Genomic DNA, 14,724 nt, shown 5'->3' with positions numbered 1-14,724 from the left:
GAATGCCTTTCAGACTCACTGCCATCCAGCAGCTCTCAAAACTGCCTTGAGAGGAACAGTAGCTTAGAAGAATTCCGAAAAGGTACACAGTCCTTTCCTTCTAGATTGGCATTTTCTGAAATGTTTTCCTGGAATAATCTTTTCATTAGATATTAATAGATGTCCCTAGGATAAAGGATTTTGTTTAGAATTATTGGGTTAGATCAAATTAGGCAAATTTATTTGGAGGGTTGGTGATGGATGTGCTAATAGTATGCTGTGTTTACCATAAAGATTTGACCTTTGAATACCTATTAACATTTCCTAGGTCCCTTGGACTATAGTTTGGGAGATATTACTCCGGATCCTGTGAGTACCAGCAAACCGAAGTGTTAACCTTCACTGCATTCTGCTTTGGAATGGCACCATAAGTTCTGCAAAGAGACTCTAATAGCCATGTGAACGTCATTGCTGGGACTTCTGGATGCATGACTGGCAAAATATTATTTAGTATATCGTATGTTGTTTTCTTTACGTAGACCCTCAGGAGAAATAACACACTGCTTACAGAGTCACGAACAGTTAGTGGAGCTTCTTCGGAACAGTGAGTTTCTCTTTGTCTTGTGGCCCCCGGGAACTGTGCCACCGATTAGGTTTCCCTCCTCACAGTGGCCGCTAGAAGCCCAAAGCCAGCTTCGTTGCCCAACCGTTGTAATTAAGCAGCAAGTGACTGACAGACAGACCTCATTCCTATCTCTACTGTGCACACCTACTTAGTGTATGTTCCTTCTCCTCTACCAATAGTTTTCAATGGTATTTTTCTTTTCATTATATGTTAACGCTACATCACATTCCTTCCAGTCCAAGGCAGGGTAATTGATACACCCTATTACCGAATCCCAGTCTTAGCTACCTAACTGATGAATTGATTTTGACTTATCTGAGACTGTTGGCGCTTTGGTCTTATCAATAAGGTTGATGTGCAGTTGATGTACAGCCATAGCCCTGGTGACAATTACTTAGTTCCAAGGCATATACCTTTTTGGCTCTGGAGATTCTCAAGCATGGCAGTCCTTGATTTTCTGTTTCTGCCATCATTGGAGCCATGAAAACAATTTACTAAGCCATGTTTCCCATTTTTTTCCCCCTCTATAGCAAGCTTGTAAAGCATTTTGTCCATATATGTTTTGTCCTCATTAGACTCCCAGTAGGATATGTGAGGTATCCTAAAAATTTAGAGCTAAAAGGGACCTTAAAGCTCTTCTATTCTAGGGCTAGCAGGTAGGTTTCAATTGTCCTGCTGTCTCTAATCTATTAGGTGGCTGCCTGGAGTATTGCGTTGAGGATTGTGGGCCAAAAAGGAATAAGAGGACAGATTGATCGGTGATGTCTGCTGCGAGTATGGCATTAAGGAGAGGAAGTCTGAGCACTGAATATTTTCTATCCCCAATCTCTTCCTTTTGACAGACGTAGTGACCAGAGATGGACATGGCACTAGAAATGAAGTATGCTTATTCCAGTACCGGGACTCTTTTCATCCCATCTTGCTGAAGTAATTCTTACTGTTCCAACTATTCTAGTTAGTAAACTAGAGCTCTAAAAATTTAAGCTGCTTCTAGACTTGCCATTGAGTTCATTGTAAAATATAAAACAGCACCCTCTTCTTCAGTCCTCTTCCCAGTTTCTGGTAGAGTTAAGGAACAAAACTATTCCATGGTCAGACCTAACCAAATTGTTCTTGTCTACAGTTAGCCCAATTATCTTGATTCAATTTTTAAAAATAAAGCCTATCTCTTATTGAGATGCACCCCACAGTAAACTATTTTCCCCAGGGTACTTATTTGGTCAAAGATGTTGCTAGCCAAAGCCAAACTAACAAGTTTAAGACTCCTAAGGTATATTCTCTTTTCTTTAAAAATAAAAGGGGGGGGGGACATTTTAGAAAATAAAATTTGGTGACTTTGCCATCTAGATATTCAATGCTGATAAATGTCACATTAGCAAATACTTCAAACAATAATCCAGATGAAATTGAAGAGTTTGGCTCTAAAGGATTTTTTTCTTGAGGTAGTGGAATTCTTTTCCCTAAACAATTTGCTAATAAAAATTGGTGCTGTCTTGTTTCTTCTTCTTTGCCTTAGTTCATCATAAATCAGGTTAGCAGTCTTGTTCACATATTTACTGATGGAGCATCCCATCATATCTTCATAAGTGTTGGAGACGTGGGTTTCAAGCCTACCTTGTCCAGGGACAGAATAAGTGCAATTAATAAATCATTTTTTCAAGCTTTTCTTCCCATGGTCTGTAGACTGCTCTCTCCTGACATGAGTCAAGCTGTTTAATGTGATGGAATCCATCTTGTAGGGCTTTCTCCATTCAGGCTAAGTGATTGAATTCACAGTTCCACTGATTTAATGCCTCATTTGTCATTTTGTTGAGGAGAGATTTTTGGACCCGTTTAGTTGGGAGATTGGCTGGAGTGGAAGCTGGGGGAGAACCTGCCCCTGAGCCACCATTTCTTTCCTTTTCAAACATGATTCATAATCAGCCTGGAAGAAGCAGGAAGATAATAGAAGATGACCAACTGCTCTGAAAAGCAGGCTGCTGTGAAAGTTGATTGCGTGAGCAGGACAGAGTCAGAGATATCTTCCTACCAGGACACAGGCCCCTGAGAAAGCAACCATTTTAGTGACTTTACCAATCACTGAGTGCCTTCGAAAATAACCAGCAATGACTTGGTGGAACCATCCTTCTCTAAAATGTATTGGGCATAGAAGCAAACTTTCAGCTTTTAGCTGCCAATAAATAGCCCTGTGCCAGTTAGAATGAACGTATTTGATGGTTTCACTCTTGCAACCCCTGAAACAATATAAAATAGAAATATAAAACAAGATAAAATGGAGTTTCAGAGCTGGAAGCCTTAGGCTGGTTTCGTACTGACCTTAAGCTATGCAGATGTGCCCTGTGCAGCAGCTAGGCTGCCTGCTGAATGAGAATGGAGTGGGCATGCGAGCCTCAGCATCATCAACATTCCAGGAGGGTGCTTCCTGCCCATCCTCCCCCTCACCGCATTTCCTATTAGTTCTTCAGGAAGGTTGGCAGGTCAAAAAGGTAGACGAAGTAGGTCAGAAAGAGGGCAGTCTCTAATGGGGTGGGGGACAACTACTTCTTTGCTGGGAGGAATTCTCTCCTATGGAAAATGGGTTCCGAATTAAGCTTAGTCTACAAGCCCTACCTCTGAAGGTGCTCGGGCCGTTAGGGCTGCAACTGCAGGTCTTCCGTTGTCAACCTTTTGCTCTGCAGCAGAATACACCAGACTCCCTGTAGAATCGCCTGGGTGTGCAGGGAGAGTCCGGTTATTTTTTTAATTGAAAACTAAATTTCTTTCTTCAGAAAATGGGAACACTAAAACCTTCAAGGCAAATGGAAGAGTAATAGATGTTCCAGTGTCTAGACCTAAAATGGGGTTTTATCTGTGATTAATACATCACTACACGGTCTGTGAATGAGCTTCAAGGAGCCCAGGAACGCCCTGAAAGCGTATTTAAAGTTTTGTTTATTTGTCTGCTTGTACGTCAGCCTCAGAAGGAGGTCCAAAGCTTTCATCAGATTTTCAGGTGGATCTGTAACAACAACTACAACAAAAGTCAAGATCCACGAAACATGCACGAGTCGTCTTTTTAAGGTGCACCCTATTCGTTATCCACCATGAATGATTCACCATCCTGACCCCGTTCTCCCTACTAACTAGAGCCTTAATGAGATAGACCCTGCGTCCCAGGGAGCCATATTTTCATTTAGTAAAGGTTTTAGAATCTTCCACATGTGCCAAAGAAACTTTGCAATCATTTTTATTCCATCTCTGTTCAGCCAATTTTTTGTTGTGGTGTAGTTGACTTTTTTTTTAAGCTTTTATATTTTATATTGTTCATTCAGTTACAATGTTTCTATTTTAGAGTTCTCCATTGAAGAATTTTTTATCGTTGGTCGAAGATGGGGCCAAAATTGAGCTTTGGCTTGTATATAGCAACATTTGCTTTTACCTAGAATAGTGAAATCAGAATTTTAAAGCTGTCTTACCCAACCCACTTCTGCCATGGAAGCCCACAGATGTGAAGTACCTTTCTCAAGGTCACACATCTAATTAGTAGTAGAGCTAAAGAGTTATTTTCTTCTTGGTTCTTATTGAAGAAAGGAAGGGCGTTATGGAACTAATAGAATTTTACAAAGTTGGTGGTTTTCTTTGTGGTTATCATTAAAAGAAGGCCCAGTGTGGTTTTATGGAAATCTCACGAACGTCCATCTTTTCAGCCTTTTTCAGATCTGTATCCTTTCCCATGTCCTTCCTCTTCCTCCTCTTCCTCCCACCTCCTCTTCCTTATCAAGCTGAGTGCACAGAGCACCCCCGCCTGAGCCCTACAGAGGCTTCCTGCTGGGCCCTCAGGAAGCTTGCATTCTCAAACTCCTGCAGCTGCACGTAGAAACCACATCTACTTGTTCCTGTGCTCTTGCTTTAAATGATCCAGTCTTCCCACCATGCCGCCCAAAGAAATAGGAAGGTCAGGGGAAGGGGAAAGGAAAAATACCACGGTGCTTCCCACTGGGGAAACCTGAGACTCTCCACTTCCCAGGACTCCAGGTATAGAAGCGCCTTTTCATCTGCAAGAAAGCTGCAGAGTGGGTGGGTTTTGTTCGTCAATCGCTGTTAGTTTCCCTTCCTCATCATTCTTAGCAGCATTTAGAAACTATGTCTGCTTTTGCCTTCCAAAGGGCCAGAGAAGATTCCACAGAGAGCTCTCCCCCTTTTTTTTTTTTTACAAATAAGAGCTCCTTTCACCTTTGTTCAGATTGTCCCACCATGTTGCTGCCTTAAAAAAAGTGTTGTATATATAACCTAGATTATGTCCCTATAAAGTGAATTTGTAACGACTCCCTCGTGAGCTTAGCAAAAGTATGTCTAGACAATTTTTTTCTGGCTTTCCCTCTCCAACCTCTTTGGGTTAAAAATAGAGAAGGATTTGTTTTAGTACAGTGTAGTACTGTATCTTTAACCTTTTGTCCAAATGCATATTGCCTGTTTAAGTTTTATTTAGAGAAAGTGTGTAACTTATAAACCAGCTTCCTCAGACCTTGAGACTGCCCTGGCTGGCGTTCCTGCTGCCAGCGGATTAGCCAAGTCTCCAGAAGTGTTTTACAGGAAGCTTAGACAGAGAGAAGCACTTAATTAGTATCCAAATTTTTCCCTTTAGTTAAGTCTTACGGTAAGATATCCTAGAGATTATATTTTTAGCAACCACTTTAAAGAGACTGGGGAGATTAATTTAAAATTGATAATCGCATGGCAGTACCACAGCTTAACAAGCTCAAGGTCTGCCTCGTAGAGCTGGCTGCTCTCAGGGGACTCCAGTTCAATTCTCTTTGCTGCCAGTTGAAATCAGAAATCACAACCGCAGTGATTAGCAGTGAATTCCCTGATCTCCATTCCCCAGGCAGAAGGAGAGGGGGCCTGTTTTCTTGGTAGCTGGTAGTTAACCCCTTCGGGGGAGGGTGGGAGGCAGAGGAAATGACTGATGGGTATAAGGTGGGGCCTAGCAATCTTATGTCTTTACGAAAGCTGAGCATCATTGCGTTTGGGAGCCACTGCTTTGGGGGGAGTGGTGGTGAGTGGCGGAAGAAAGAGCCTCCCTGGTCTAGCCAAAGCCGCCCTCTGGCCCCCATGACCCTGCCACCTGTACCCGCACGGTTCGGAAGGCCTCCAAAGGCCCCTGCTTCCATGGCTGCCGAGCAGCTTGGTCAGGCTGGGAGAGCCTTTCTTTGTAGAAAGAAGCAGAAAAGCCCGCTTTCTGCCCCTCTTCCAGCTTTCTTTCTTTCTTTCTTTTTTAATGGCCTCTGGCTACCCAGAGGACGATTATGGATAGTATTGTAGAGCAGCAGTAAGCAGTGTTAATGAGCTGCAGGATATCAGACACAAAAAGAGAAAATATTTTCCCTGCAGGCCAAACAAAATTAATTTTAAAAATTAATGTAAACCACTAATGCTGCAAGTGCCTCCATTAAATTATGGGACTGTGACATGTTCAGTGCTATATTTTTACCATTGAATTTGTTATCTAAGAGGTGTTCATTGTTTGTTACGGTGTGAAAAGCTGTTTTCCTCCAGATAAGCTTGTTCATTAGTAAACTGGATCCCTGCCACCACCCCGTTTCTTCGCACTGAAGTAATGCCTTGTAGCATAAATGTAGACAGTCGCTCCACATTTAATATCAGAAATGTAAATCAAAAGCGTCCAGTCTGGTTTTAAATGGCTTCAGTCTTTCCCAGGATGAAATCTGGAGGAAAAAAATACTTCTCTCTGCTGCTTCTGACACCACTGCTTTGGCAGACAAGCTCTGAAAGAGGCTGATAATTATTAAACAAAGTATCTTGTTTCCCACTGAGGTCTCCGGATCGCTCTGTCATTAGACTGGATTTATTTCTAGGGTTTCATTCACACTGTGACAGCTTGGGGTTGATAAATTCTGTGTTTTAATTTCAGACAGAAATGAAACTGGTCAAATGCAATTTGGGAGGGGAACAGCCCTTGATAAAATGGCTGTGCATCTTAATGCCTGAGCACAGGGCCAGAATAAGGAAGGCATCCTGGGTGGCATGCTGAGACTCTGCCAAAGCAGACAGGGCACCAAAGCCAGGCCTGGAGGCAGCACAGAGACAGGCCGGGGACAGCCAAGTATAGTGCAGGCCCAGAGCACCCCTACAAGTGACAGGTCCCCTGTTCCGGGTTTGTGAGCACTGACCTTGCCTCTGGAGAAGGAAGAGGGCAAGCGGACAGGTGCCATGTGCTGCTGGGCAAAGACGAAGTGCAGCGAGTGCGCTGTGGCAGTGACTGTTGTCATTTCAGACACGTTTGCAGGCCACTGCCCAGGGTGTCACAGGGGCCTAGCCCAGCCCGTAGGTTCTCGTTGTGCCTCCACAGCCTGCTTCTCAAGGTATTGAATAAGCTGAGGGTCTGATTTTTTTCCCCCCAAAAGGAAGCCAAAATTACTGACTCCTCTGATACTCTTTTTGGCTTCTGTTTACTTATTTAGCAAATATCAAATTTAGCATGATTTCTCATCTGAAAGGTGCATCAGTAACCAGTTGAGAGGGGAGAGAAAACCTGATTAGCAATAAGCTCATTTCCATAGAAACAGGATAATTAAGATGCTATACGAAAAAGCATTGGAGATCCCTGACCAGTCAGCTTTTGGGGGTCCTGCAGAGGGCAACCTGTCCATGCCCTGATGTGGAAACAGGTGGACGGACACACAGGAAGGATGCTCTAGCGCTCTGTGGGGCCCTGTGGCTTTCCATAGGGCTGTTGCTGTTTTGCTGTGCTCTGAGCACATATAACACAGGCCTGTAACAGCAGCTGGGAGGGTGGTGAGAGCTACACTCTCCCTCTTCTTCCAAAGTCTCCATTTCACTAATAGGAAACTGGGGTGCTCATTAATGACTTGCTGCTAAAAAAGGCATAAACTAACTGATTCATTCAAAGAGGCCCATCAGGTACTTGTGGCTTAAGGCTTCTAACCAGTCATGCTAATTACATACTGTATTAAAGCAGGAACTGATCTGCCATCTCTGTGAGGACCAGATGTCCTGGTTTGCCTGGGACAGTCCCAATATGCATGGTGTAGTTTTAATAGCAACTCCTTTCACTCTTAAAAGCATCCTAGTTCAAGTGCTACATGATATGTTCACCCTATCACCCACAACCTAGCCAGTTTGTTCAAGGCAAATAAATGGTCATGGGCCCATTGAGTCCGAATCTCTTGTTTAAAAGTTGTACAAAGATGCGTACTGAGCAAAACCAATGAAATAAAACTTAAAAATATGCAAAACAATACCACATAATGTTTGCATTTTTATACATATCTAGCAAATGTATAAATACCATACTATGCACAATAAATATCAAATGAGTGAGGAGGTATTTGAAATACATAGTTCCTAAGCTGGATGGTGGCTTGTATATATTCTTATATATATTCCTATATTATCCTCCACTTTTTTGTGTGCGGAAATATTTCATAATCTAAAAAGAAGTTTTAAAAAAGCTTTTAATATAATTATGATGAGGCCAGTGGGGAATGATTGCATTACAATATGGAGGGAGGGAGAGAGGAGGGAGAAGAGAGAGAGAGAGGGAGGGAGGGAGAGAGAGAGAGAGAGAGAGAGAGAGAGAGAGAGAGAGAGAGAGAGAGAGAGAGAGAGAGAGAGAGAGAATGTGTGTGTGTGTGTGTGTGTGTGTGTGTGTGTGTGGGTGGTGAAGGGGAGATTATATCTGGGGGCAAGCATCTCAGGAACTACTGTTGGCTACTAGAGACGCTGTCACTGGGAGCATGAATAAAGGTCTGCATTTTACCTCAAGGAGAACACTGGAATAAGGAGGCTCCAGGAAGAGCTGTGCTGTAACCGGCACAGGCTGCCTAGCACTGCTGTTTCTAGTACTCGAAACTAAGGGTTGCATCCCAGAATCTGGCGTGAGAAATCAGCTATTTGCTTTCCAGTGTGGACTGGCCTCCATAGACTCTGTCGTTCAGTCACATTCAATTGCAGGTTGACATTTACTGTTGTGTCCTCGAGGTCAGCACTTGCCCATAGATTTTCATAATTCCTTTATTTTCTTCTCACTCCAGCAACTTCTGTAACTCAGTTCCTTTCTCCCACTACTTGTGGTAAAGAGGAAGAAGTACAAAGAGAAACAGGGGAAGCCTTCAGATTGGGAACCAGGGGCCCTAGAGTCCTTTAGAGAACTTTGTACTGAGCCAAAGAAGAATCAAGCTGAAATCTGAGGGAATCCTCCTAGTTAGCGAATCTTGAGGAAGCTTCATTTCTGCCTGGTAGATTGTATTTTTAGGCTTGTAGCTTCCCTGCAAACACCATAACTGTATCTAATTCTGATCTCAGCACTGTCTGGCTTCCAGAGACTGTGGTCCTAGCAGAAAGGATCCACGCACCCTTCCCCCATTATGTTTGCATCTTTACAGTTGGTGTGTATTTTCAAGCACATTTCCGGACTCTGTCTGAGTAGGGATGTAATTCCAGCCATACTGACTAGTTACTGACTAGCTTGCGAAAGCAGCCAGGAGTGGGCAAGATGGCCCCAGGATGAGACAGGAGCATTCCCATGAGAATGGATTTTTTTCAAGAAGAAGTGAGACGAACGATAGTCATGAAAACATGGAGTTTGGGCCAAGTGTACCTCTTACTTTGTCCATGATGATGTTCCTCAGCACTCTTTTACCAGGCAGGTGGTCATTGGCGAGCAGGTGACCGATTTGGGAATTTTATTCTGGGGCACCTGGTACAGTGATCTCCATACAACAAGTGGTTAATATGAGCCTATTAACAATAATAGCAATAGATAACCATTACTGAGCACATAATGTGTACCGGGCACTTTGGCGAAGGACTTTACGTGGCTTTTTGCTCTTACTTCTCACAGGTATTTGGAGGAATCATATAAATCACCATTTTCGTATGTCAAAACCAGTCCAATACTGACAATTTTATGTAGCTCAATCTAGTAATCTTATTGTGTAAAAATACAGTCAAGTATCAGCAACTTTATATGGTTCGATCTAATGATCTTCTGTGTCTGTTTTGCCAATGGAGAAACTTGCTCAAAGTCTTCCCAGCTAGCAGGTGGCAGAGCTGGAATTTGAACCAGCTGGTCCAACTCCAGGCCTTCACCCTGAACCACTGCATGGTGCTGCCTCCTCCTTGGGGGGAAGACAAAGGCAAGTGTTCAAGACCTCGGTGTTCAGGTCGGTTCTTCCACACCACAGCCAACTTTGAGATCAAAGATGGTTGGTCAAATGAATCAGATGTTCCCTGGAGTCTCGGGTTATGCTGGTGATACTGCTTAAAAAGAATGATATGTAGTGAGCATACCAGCAATCTGCAAGATGGAAAATCTCTCTCTAGGATCTCTGCTCTTTTCTCCAGCAAAGAAAGAAATCTGTGTGGTGCCAGCAGAGGTGTTCTCAGCAGGACCTGGCCCATTAAATGAAAGACTTCCATGCTGAGCCAATCAAGAGAGACCTGGACAAAAATCAGACTCTTTCCTGCCCTGGAAACCCATGCCTTGAATCTGTAATTCATCTGTTAAATCGAGTGTGCAGCCGGTGGTTTAGCACAGAGGGGGACAGCGGGGAAGGGAAGAGAGAGGGGCAGGAGCCACAGCACTTGAATTTCTAGCATCAGTCAAGTTAGGAAGAAGAAACAGGGCTGTGATAGCTTCTTGCACCTTATGTTTCCAGCAAAGAGAAACCAGCAGGAAAGATTTTTGAAAACTGATGAGCTGGTGCAAGGCATCCGAACAATGGCGGGAGAGGCAGGGCCCCCAGGGGCTGAATAAAACACAGTTCCGCTATTGCCTTTCAACAAGACTGAATAAAGTTTAGGATTTTTTTTTATGGGACTTGTAGCCATTTTTAAACTTTCATTTTTCATAATGTCACAGATAATCTTTTTATCTATTATCCACTGGCTCTTTTCTGAGAGGCATTTGCATCAAATAGTGCTGCACAGATCATGACTGTCTCTAGTGGGGAAAGCAGCTTGAAATGAAAGGTTATTCACTCCCTCTGCTTTCACTGGCTTTGTTCTTCATTCTCACACATTTTTTTTTTTTTTTTTTACATCTGAATTCAGTTATTTCTGGAGTTTTTCTTTAGAAACTCTTCCATTCTGAGATCTAAGCATGTTCAGACCCCAGTCTATATATCAGGGGTTACAAAGCTTACTTACATTCACTGAAAGTGAAGCATCTACTTTGAAACCTTTGTTGGACACCCCATGTCCTCCAAAATCCCTTCAGAGCATTGCCTGCAGTGGCTGCGACAATAATAAGGCGGGCACTCATGCAGTGGGGGCTCTTTCCAGCGCCGGCCTCCCAGGGCTGTGGAGTGGTCGCATGCACTACCAGACAGCCCACCCTTCCAGCAGCGAGGAGAGTGGGTCTGGGGGACGGATTTCCTTTCACCCCTCCTCCCATGGGGAGACTGAAAACCAGGGCTCTCCCAGTGTGGACAAGCACAGGTGGGAACCAGGAGCAGCCTGGGCCCACAGGGAGAAGAATCAAAAGCCAGCCCGTTTGTGTGTGAAACCCCATTGAAAAAATGACCTAGAAAGTCGTGGCGATATGACTGATGGTTTCCCTTCAGCTTCTGTCAGAGTTCATCCCCCTCTAGGGGGTTCTGGGGGGAACCAGGGTTGTTCTCAAGCCTCTTGACAAAGCTGCTCGGGGAAAGCAACTGCTTTTCGCCTCCAGCTTCCTCCTCTGCTGCCCCAGGGGACAGTGCACCAGGACACTCCCACTGTCCCCTCACACAGAGCCCAGAAACATTTCTTTCCTTCCCAAAAAGGAGCGAGAGCCCACTGCACAGGCAAGGCCCGAGGGGCCCCTGCCACTTCTTTGTTCAGACTGCGCCCTGAGCTTGGTCTCACACAGCTGCGCTCAGGCTGGTAATGACCTCACAGAACAGGGGCCATGAGCGTGTTTGGCTTGTTTTCACATGTGTATGTAAAGGGTGCCTAAAATAAAGGAACACAGGGCCCAAGAAGTACTGACAGTCCCCTCCAGCTAGAGGGCAAGTTCGTGTGGCTGTTGAGGGCCATTGGGGTACTGCTGTTACCGTCACAGGGACCTGCAGGGAGGCCATACTGCCTCATTTATTACACAGGACACTAAAGCCTGGTGGAGGGGGAGTCATTTCCAAGTTCACAGGGATGGTGCTAGGTGAGCCTCAGAACTTAGATGTTTTCAAATCTAAATTGCCTGTTCCTATGGTCCTTTGTCTCCCTAAATTGTGAGAACTTTGGGGTACACTGTTCCTTTATTTTAGGGACTCTCGAGATATGCAACAGTGATTACAGCTGCTGTAAGATTTGTTTGGAAGAGAAAGGTAGTATTGTCTGACTAATGAGGTAATTTCCTTGTCCCTAAGTTTGTCTCTCCAGACCTTTGATCTAGTCATCATACTTTTACACGTTTATTACTGAAAAGAAATTTCTGTTAAGTCATAAATACAGTAGAAGCCCTTGTGAGTAAAAACATGAAAGTATTCTCTCCTTGGGTGTGGAAATCTCCCAGTGATGTGGCAACAGTGTAGAAATAGTTCCTGAGTTGTCAACTAAACATAAACAGATTTCCTAGTTGTAACAAACATACTTATAGCTGTGAACTTAAAACTCTTCCAGTAAAGCAGAACGTCCTTTTGTACCATATAGCTTTCCTCGCTTACTGTAGCTCTTCTGTGTGAGCTCTACGAGTTCAGTTTCATTGTATAGGTATTTATAACACTTTTACTAAGTAGAGCACCTGCTGAATCTTTTTAACTTGTTCTGGAGTTGGGGAATTGCAGTTAATGTTTCCTCACCCACACTTACAAATTCACCTAGATTGGCAACATGAGGTGGCAAGAAAATATTGAACTGAGACTCAGAAGGTGTTGGTGCTAGTTCTGGGGTGCCCGTAACCATACGAGAAGGTGTCTCTACTTCTGTAAGGCTCAGGAAGAAAGAGTCATACTACTTGCTCTGCCCGCCTCCCTGGATTGGTAAGAGTGCCAAGGCAGATGAGAAAGATTGGGTTCTTCCAGATGTGACCTTATGCCAGGCTTCGCCAGATGTGGTATGATAGACCCAATTTGTGGTTGCTCACAGAAGCTTTTGGTCCGTAGAACAGGTTGTTCCCCTTTGCTTGGAGAAAAAGAAAGTTCTGAGATCTATACCAGCCTACTCTTTGACAGGATGCCTTGGTCCCTGGCAGCGGGATTCCCCGCTGTCTCCTTAAATGCCCCATGCCTTTACACATGCTTCCCACACCTGTAGCACATTCGCAGTCCACACGTGCTTCAAGACTGTCGCTGGTCCCACTTCTGTCACCCTGACCAGGCCGCTGAGCAGATAATCCAGCAATTCTGTCAAGGGGACTCAGCTTTCCCTTCCACTCAATGGGAAGAATAGTCCCTCTTGCTTTCCTAGGTGTAATGTGGACTAAATAGTATTTTTGTGTTTGGGGAAGAAAAATAAAGCATTGCTGAAAAAATGGAATACTTGTTGACCGCTCCACTCCCAATAATCTCCATTAATTAAGGGATGTGCTTTACACAAGTCTCCAATTCCATAAACACCAGACTAAGACCTGGCCTTGATGCAGATGGTATGGCAGTTCGCTCACCTTGACCATTGTTGAAATGTAGGTCTTCTGGGTGGTACCTACTCCCCCAAAGTATATGATGGAAGGCCTGTAAAAACACAGGTTGCTGCCTCCCCTGCCTCAGAGATTCTGACTCAGTAGGTCTGGAGTTGGGCACAATAATTTCCATTCCAACCAACTCCTGGATCATGCTGGTCCAAAGACCACACTTTGAGAAACTGTCCTTTGATAGCACTGGTTAGCAGGCCTTCGTCCCTGCTCAGGAACTTGTCAGGATGGTTCAGATGCTGAGCTCTGCACGTTCAAATTTTTAGAATTTCTAAACATGAGGCAGCCAGGCGTTCACTCTGTATATTCAAGGACCATAGAGAGAAGCTTAGCAGCTCTCCAGTCACAAGGAATGCTCCCTGTGGCTTGCTGCCTATCTCTACCATCCATTTCTATAGATGGAGGTTGCAAAGGCCAGACTAGACACAATAAGCAAAGTGGATGGTAGGGGTGGGAAATCGTGTTAGCTTTGGTCAGGGATAAACATGTCCAGAACCACCAAAATAGGGTGTGCAGTAAAAATTATTGTTAGCCGCTGTCTGGGCAGACGTGCAAAGCTGGCATTGAAGCAGCCCCTCTTAGGGGCCTGGTGCTATTTGCAGGAATATCATCCTTAGCCATTTGTTTCTGGCTGGCCCTTCCAAGAATTGCCTCTCTTCAGCACACCTCTTGGGTTAAGGAGCATTGAGGTATTGTGGCGGAAACCCAGAAATTAGAAGTTTGGGTTCGCATGCCCACTCTGTCACTTACTAGCTCAGAGGCAAGGAGGCTTCTGAACCATTCCAAGCCTCGTTTCCTAATGTGTAAGATGTAGATAATGCTCCCTGATTTATCAACCTCTCAGGGCCTAACTGCACATATTTGGTGTCCTGTGCATTCCTGGGAATGTCTCTGAAGTTAGGGCCGTCGGCAAGGAAGGCAGCCCTGGCGCTCTTCAGAAATACTGGAAGGGGGACGCCTGAGGCCTGACCTTGCTTTTCTGCTCACTCACCATCACAAACCCCTTCATCCTTTCATCTTCCCTTTTCTCCTCTGTACCATGGAGTTGGAGTAAATACTCTGGACAGAACATCTTCTGGCAGTAAAGGGCTCGAGCCTATTGTCAACTGGAAGACTCACATAGAGGTTGTGCTGTCCAAAACCCAAAGAGCAAAGAAAGATTCTTTCAAACCACCCAGTCTGGGTGGGCGGCGCAGTTTTGTGGTTTCCTGGCATGACAACCGCCCCGTCATGCTGCCCCTCAAGTCTCAGGTTGCTTCAGGGCTGCCTGGACACTCCGGGACCTGTCCCCGCTCGTCCCTGCCTGCCCGGGACCCGGTCGTCAGAACCCGCTCCCTGTCTGCCTCCGCGCGCCACACCCCCGCGCCGGCGCCCGGCTCCCGCCGCCGCAGCCAATCCGCGCGTGCACTGCGGGTGACCTCCCCCGGGCCGGGAATAAATTGTCAAGTTGCCCGCCGCCAGTTTCACTCTTCCTGGCTAATTAGGAGAG

The sequence above is a fragment of the Pteropus alecto genome, unplaced genomic scaffold, assembly GCF_000325575.1.
Source record: "Pteropus alecto unplaced genomic scaffold, ASM32557v1 scaffold68, whole genome shotgun sequence".
Classification (NCBI taxonomy): domain Eukaryota; kingdom Metazoa; phylum Chordata; class Mammalia; order Chiroptera; family Pteropodidae; genus Pteropus; species Pteropus alecto.
This window is presented reverse-complemented; position numbering follows the sequence as displayed.